The sequence below is a fragment of the Arachis hypogaea genome, chromosome 14 (genome assembly GCF_003086295.3).
Source record: "Arachis hypogaea cultivar Tifrunner chromosome 14, arahy.Tifrunner.gnm2.J5K5, whole genome shotgun sequence".
NCBI lineage: Eukaryota > Viridiplantae > Streptophyta > Magnoliopsida > Fabales > Fabaceae > Arachis > Arachis hypogaea.
The window spans coordinates 128,535,511-128,541,510 of record NC_092049.1 but is presented as its reverse complement, the minus strand read 5'-3'; the positions used below and the strand labels follow the sequence as shown (position 1 = coordinate 128,541,510).

The 6,000-nt window shown below is 42.1% G+C and overlaps 1 non-coding gene across 1 annotated transcript; it reads left to right on the top strand.

Moving 5' to 3' along the window:
- Positions 1-4,605: 4,605 nt before the first annotated feature.
- Positions 4,606-4,712, top strand: LOC112746574 (small nucleolar RNA R71). Its single transcript, XR_003174452.1, has one exon. It is a non-coding gene; the product is annotated as a small nucleolar RNA R71 (small nucleolar RNA).
- Positions 4,713-6,000: the final 1,288 nt, after the last annotated feature.

Genomic DNA, 6,000 nt, shown 5'->3' with positions numbered 1-6,000 from the left:
TACTATGGAAGCATGTTCTATTTCATACATGATTTTTCTTATTTAAAACTTGAAAAAGATGGGACAATGAGGGAACTCCACCACCTTTTAATCATGGGGTTGTCCATGCCCTCCCTCTTGCTTGTCCTCTTTGCGTCCACTTGTGCTTCCTTGTATCCATGCTAGTCTGGCTCTTTTCCAGTCTTCAAGTGCCTTCCTTACTGATTCATGACTCTTCTCCACCCTTTCTCTTTCTTCTCGTGCTAACTCATCCTTCACTTCGTCATATTTTGTGATTCCCGGATGTACTATAGGTAGCTGTCCGACTAAGTATCCGAGCCTGGCTAGCATGTTTACATGATTTCCACTTTCACTCATGTAAACCCCTTCAGAGAATGCCCTGTGCTCGTCAAAGAGTTCTGCTTGTTCTATTTGTTTTCGATGCATCTCATGTATGTGTGTACCTTGATGTGCTTGGATGTTGATTAGCTTCTGGATAGATTCTTGTTGTTCATTTTGCCTTTGTTCTATCCTGTGGAAGGATTCACCCCATTGTTTTCCTTGTTCCAATTGATGTTCCATCATTTGCTTCTGCCACTCCCCTTGTTGATTCATCCATCTCGAGAGCGATTCCTCTTGACAGCCCATCATCTATAATTGAAGCTCCTTCTGTGCCTCTTGATTCTCCTAATATTTCCTAGATAAGCCATCAATGGCTTCTTGTAATTGGTGCATGTTCAAGGTGGCTACGGCTTGCTCCTCTGGGTTTTGCCCTTCTATAGTTTGCTGGGTTACCCTCTTTCTTATCTGTCGTTGAGGTAGGGGAGATGTAACAGCATGCATACGCCGGACAGTAATTGGGATACCAACTTTTATCCATTCGGGGTTTTCATCTTCGAACACTACCCCGGCCTTGTCACACAGGCGGAAAATGGTGTTGGGATAGCCTAACCTTCCTCTAGAATCACTTTTCTCAGCCATCTTTCTAATGCCTTGGGCTATGAGCTCGTGCACTTTGATCTCTCCCCCTTTAAGTATGCATTGCACCATTGTTGCTCTCTTAAGATTCACCTCTGAATTGTTTCCGGCAGGAAGGATGGATCTCCTTACAATTTCGAACCATCCCTTTGCTTCAAGGGTGAGATCACCTCTTTTAATAAATTTGGGTTTTCCATTGGGATCTCTCATCCAGTCTGCCCCTTGTATGCAGATATCTTTCACAATCTGGTCATAATTAGGATTACCATCTATTCGAGATTGATAACTCTCTTCCTCAAATGGTATAATTCATAGCTTCAGCACTCTCATGATGCTCATGGGACTAAAATCCACTGTCACTCCTCTCACAAAGCTTATATAAGACTCCTCTTTCCTATCATACCTCACCGCATTTGCATAGAACTCTCTCACGAGCATTGCATTTATTCTTGCGGTGACCGGATCGGTGAGGAGCTCCCATCTTCTCTTTTCTACCTTCTCTGTGATTTCGGGGCACTCAGTTTTCTTGACTTGAAAGCCTAGCTCATATATGATCTCCTTATCAGCCATCCATCCAAATTGGAGTGCATGATAAAAAGTTCTAAACTTCTTTTCATTGAAAGGGCATTGCTCCATAGGCTCCTTCCCCTTTCTTCTTTTAGAGATTGATGATGCCATGAGTGACTTTTGGAAAGTGAAGGTGTTGAGGTTAGTGATGAGTGGTGGAATTCGGTTGGGTTTGGATAGGGTGTGGCTTGGAGAGTTGTACTTCGAGAGTGAGAAGTTTGAAGAAGTGGTTGCTGGAATGTGAAGGGAAGTACGGACTAGGACTCACTTATATAGGAAAATGATGAGTGAATGAAAGGTGTGGATTGATGGGGTGGTTTTGTGATGGACAGATGGGGTTTAGCATGGGATGAGCACAAGGATCATCAACTTTATGATGGCGTTGGTTCAGTTTCCAAGCTTGTTCTTCTTCCAATGTTGCATGGCAACAATTCCCAATGCAATCCCCTTGGAGACACGTGTATAGTCCTCTCCTTTTGTGGTAGCCGAACCCTTCAATTGTCCCACCAATCCTCCTACAAAATAAAAGAAAAAAAAATTGTGGGAAGTGGCGGCAAGATTTAAAAGACAAGAAAGAGTAACTACTTTTTAAAGTTTTTGTTTCTAACTACTAAGTGCTATTCATGAGTGCACACCAACTGACTAACTCAACATCCATGTATGCAACATTGGCAACACCAAACTTAGTTTGGTGCCATGTAGTGTAAAAGATTTTTTCAAGGCCCCTAAGAGTGACATGATATGGGTTACATTTAGGTTCTCTTAGTATGCCTTGAACACCAAACTTGTTCCTCACTATATGTTGCGCAAAAGGATTCATTCAAGTGCATGTCAAGTTGATTTGAAATCCCTGAACCTTGCTTTATTAACTACTTTTAAAAGCATGTAAAACATGGGTTGCCTCCCATGAAGCGCTTCTTTAGCGTCACTAGCTTGACGTTCTGCCTTTGTCATGGTGGTTGGTAATGCTTCAGATCTTCCCCTCTTGCAGTAAACCTATATCCATTGGCTTCATCAATGATCTACACATGTTCTAGGGAGAGAACTTTGTTGATGGTGAAAACCTTAGGTAACTGAGATGGGATGGTGGGGAGATGAGGTGGGATATCTAGGAAGTAAGCTGAGATCACTTTATCCCCTGGAGAGAAATCTTCTGTAGGGATCTTTTTATTCCTCCATCTCCTTGGTACTTTCTTCTTTGTTTCTTTTGCTGTTATCCTACTCTTTGTGGTATCTTTCCCTAGGGAGATTTTGTTACTGGTCTCATATGATTCTGGTAATTTTGGCTCCACTTGAGTTTCCTTTGGCTATGACAGCTGCTGATTATTTTGTTCATCACCCAAAGGAATTCCTGAGTGTACAACTTGTGCCTTAATGCTTGTTTCTCCCACCATTGCTCTGTCATGCTCTGTCCTTAGTTCCTTGCCTTTCTGACTTGCTTCTTGTGAGGGTTTGAAGACGTTGAAGGTGAGTTGTTCGTCATGTATCCTCAGTATTAGCTCTCCTCGCTCCACATCTATGAGCGCTCTGGCTGTAACTAAGAATGGTCTTCCCAATATGATTGGGTGAAGATGACTTTCTTCCATTTCCAGTATGACAAAGTTTGTGGGAAGGAAGTAGTTCCCAACTTTCACCAGCACGTTTTCAACCACTCCTATTGCTTGTTTTTGAGTTTTGTCCGCCAGCCTGATGACTACGTCTGTGGGTATCAGCTCATTGATTTGCAACCTCTTCATAAGGAATAAAGGCATTAAGTTGATGCTTGCTCCCAGATCACAGAGTCCTTTGTCAAACATTGTTTCTCCTATGGCACATGGGATGTGAAAACTCTCTGGGTCCTTCCTTTTTGTAGGCAGCTCTGGTTGAATGAGAGCACTGTACTCCTTGTTCATCACTATGATTTGTCCTCCCTTGAGTGAGCTTTTCCTGGTCAGCAGCTCCTTCATATACTTGATGTATGAGGGCATTTGTTGGAGAGCCTTGATGAATGGTATGTTTACATGGAGGGATGCAAATATGTCAAGAAACCTTGAGTATATTCTCTTCTCTACACCACCATTTAGTAATTGAGGAAAGGGTGCATAGAGCCTCAGCAACTCTTTCTGCGTAATTGTTGTTTCCTGAGGATTCTCTTCCTGCTTTCCTGCTGATGTATCTTCAGATTATTCTGATGGTTTGTTCATCTCTTCCTCAGTCTCCTTATCACTTATAGTAACCATCTTGCAATCTTCTCATCTGACTTTCTTTGCTTCACCTCTTGGATTTTTCTCTATGTCACTTGGGAAGCTATCAGTAGGTTTAGGAATCTTCTCAGATAGGTATCCCACTTGAAATTCCAGCCTCTTGATGGTGTCTCCCTGATTCTTGATATTGGCTCACACCTTCTCTTTGAACACCTTGTTATCTTGAATCTCCTTGCATATGCTTTCAAGTAGGGTTTCAATCCTGGAGAGTCTATCTTCAGATGATGGTGAGTTGAGATTGGAGGGGTGAGAAGGGCCATTTTGACTTTGGTATGGATGTTGAGGTGTGTTGTTAGGTGGGTGCTGATATGATCTCTGTGTGAAATGTTGGTGAGTTGCATTGTTGCTGGGGTTGTGGCGTCTCTGATCTTGGCCTTGGTCTTGTTGATTTCACCACCCAAAGTTTGGGTGGTTCCTCCAACCAGGATTATATGTTTTGGAGTATGGGTCATGGTGCTGCCTGGGTGAATTTTCAATGTAGTTGGCCTGTTCCTAATCACCCTCTGCCTCTTCATTCACTCCTTCTTGGGTTGCTGCTGAAGTGGTGATTGCTGCTACTTGATTCCTCTCCATCTTCTTGGTGAGGTAAGCTAATTGCTTGGTAATCATCTTGTTTTAAGCTAGCAGTGCATCCACATTGTTCAGCTCCATCACTCCTCTAGTATTGCCTCTTTCAGAAGCATAGAAGTAGTCATTCTCAGCTACAGTCTCAATGACATCTATGGCTTCTTCAATGGTCTTCTTCTTGTTCAAAGATCCCCCTGATGAGTGGTCTACTGCCTTCTTTGATTCATATGAAAGACCTTCATAGAAAATGTGCAACTGCACCCATTCATTGAACATATATGGCGGGCATCTTCTTGTCAGGTCCTTAAACCTCTCCCATGCTTCATATATAGTCTCACCATCTTGCTGCCTAAAGGTTTGTACCTCAGCTCTCAACCTGTTGATCCGTTGAGGAGGATAGAATCTTGCCAAGAATTTGTTCACCACATCTTCCTAGGTTGCTAAACTCTCCTTTGGAAAGGATTCCAGCCATTTAGATGCTTTGTCCTTGAGTGAGAAAGGGAACAGAAGTAGTCTATAAGTGTCAGGATGAACACCATTAGACTTCACAGTATCGCATATCCTCAGGAAGGTGGTTAGATGTTGATTGGGGTCTTCTTGGACACTTCCTCCGAATGAACAATTGTTCTGAACAAGGGTGATGAGCTGTGGCTTTAGTTCAAAGTTGTTGGCATGTATGGTTGGCCGTTGGATGCTACTTCCACAGTTTCCTGGGTTTGGATTGATGTAAGAACCCAGAACTCTTCTCTCTTGTCCAGCCTGATGTGCTGGACCTTCTCGGCCATGGTTGTGAGCCTCTTCTTCATGATGGTTCTCCATATTCTCATCCATATCTAGTTCAAAGTACTCCTCCTCTTCCTCAGCACCAACTACTCTCTTTCCTCTTACTTCCCTCTTTAATCTAAAGAAGGTCCTCTCAGGTTCAGAATCAAAGGAAGTTGAAGCCCCGCTTCTTCTACCTGTCATACAACCAACAAGGAAAAAGCAAGAAAGATAGATGCAGATAGTAATTTCTACAGAAATGCTGTTAGTGTGAGTGATGCAATATATCAAACAGTTAGTGGGTTGGTGACTGAATTGTAAACAACTAAGAAAAATGGGTAGGGGAAAGGGAAGAAAATAACTGAACAGAAAGTAAATTACTCAAATAAACTTAAATCAGACAAAATAAAAACAAATGCTCAATCTAGTTATCCACCAATTTAATCATTGTTGATACAAAATCAATCACCGGCAACGGCGCCATAAACTTGATGCACAAAAACTTGTCCTTTAACAAATCTCCCTCGGCAAGTATACCGAATTGTCGTCAAGTAAAAACTCACAATAGAGTGAGGTCGAATCCCACAGGGATTGATTGGTCAAGCAACTTTAATTAGAAGAATATTCTAGTTGAGCTAAGCAGAAATTGGGTTGAGAATTGCAGGAAATTAAATGGCGGAAAAGTAAATTGCAGAAAATAAATGACGGAAGGTAAATTGCAGAATCTTAAATGGGGAAGGGGGTTTAGCATGAAAGTAAATAGCAGAAAGTAAAGAGAATGGGTAAGATCAGAAATGGGGAGTTCATTGGGCTTAGGAGATGTTGCATTCTCCGGATCAAGTTCATTTTCATCTCTTCCTCAATCAATGCATTCATTGATCTCCTTGGCAATCTTAAGTGATTG